The sequence below is a fragment of the Habropoda laboriosa genome, unplaced genomic scaffold, assembly GCF_001263275.1.
Source record: "Habropoda laboriosa isolate 0110345459 unplaced genomic scaffold, ASM126327v1 scaffold314, whole genome shotgun sequence".
Lineage (NCBI taxonomy): Eukaryota > Metazoa > Arthropoda > Insecta > Hymenoptera > Apidae > Habropoda > Habropoda laboriosa.
This window is the reverse complement of record NW_017100447.1, coordinates 313,473-314,631: the sequence shown is the minus strand read 5'-3', so window position 1 is coordinate 314,631 and position 1,159 is coordinate 313,473. Positions and strand designations below refer to the sequence as shown.

Genomic DNA, 1,159 nt, shown 5'->3' with positions numbered 1-1,159 from the left:
TCTCTCCGAGCTTGCTCGAACTTTCCAACGAATCTTCAATTTATTCCCGGCCACCCCTTCTTCTCCGAACGCCCCTGGCTCCGAGAATCGTTCCGATTCTTACGATTTACCGTCGCGTCTCGATTAAAGCGCCGCCTGATGCACTCGATTGATTCCCAATCGAACTTGGACGAGCAATCGGCACGCTCGAACAACGATGTTATCGGTTACTTCGCCCGGGGTGTCGCTGGAACGAACAGCACTAGTGGAAAAAGCGCGAGAGTGGAGGAGAGCTGGGGTAAATTGGTTAATTGCTGATTCTATGACCATTTCGAACCTGGAGCTTTTCATCGTGATTTTTCGAAGATTTTTTCTCTCTGCGCGATGAAAGAGGTGTTTGGTGAAATTGAAGTTGCAGGTTTCGAATTTGGCAGAAAATTTTGTAAATTTTGAACGCGGAAAATTGGGATTTGGAAATGTGGACAATTTGGGAAACCTGGTGATTTGGGATTTTTTAATTTTTGAAGATGGAGAATATCCTGGTGATTTGGGATTTTTTGATTTTCTTAAATTGTGTGAAATTTTTGTGAAATAAATTGAGATGCTTTGGAGATTTCGGGATGATTTTTTTTTCAATTGAGAAATTTAGTGAAATACGAATTAGAATTTCTGATTTTGAGTGTATTTTAATGGCACAATCGTGTGTCAAAGTGTGTAGAGATTTGTCGAGGATTTTTCGAATTTTTTCAATGCAATTGTGGTGAAATAAATGGAATGCTTCGTTAATGGGAAATTTGGTGAAACAGGAATTGGAATTTTTGATTTTGAGTGTATTTTAATAACACAGTTACTTGTCAATGTGTGTAGAGTATTATGGTGATTTGCAGACGATCTTCTGAATTTTTTTAATGGAATTTGTATAAAAACAATTTGATGTTTTATTATTATTACGTGAAATGAAAATTTCATTTGCGATTTTCAAGAATATTTGATATATAATATTTATTACAAGTATTATAAGTAACAGATAAGAAGGAACTGTAAATAATACCTGATATTCATTCTGAAATAATTTCGAGAAGGAAGAAATGACTAAAAATTTTAATTTACTAATGCGACCCAGAAAAAAATGAAACATTTCGAATTAACTGCAAAACTTTTTAATAATAATAGAATATGT

General features: G+C 34.9%; 1 protein-coding gene across 1 annotated transcript in view; it reads right to left on the bottom strand.

Moving 5' to 3' along the window:
* LOC108575902 (protein deltex-like) overlaps positions 1 to 1,159 on the bottom strand; it is a gene marked incomplete at its 3' end in the record, with an annotated part of 226,682 nt that overhangs the window by 190,944 nt on the left and 34,579 nt on the right. The window lies entirely within an intron of this gene.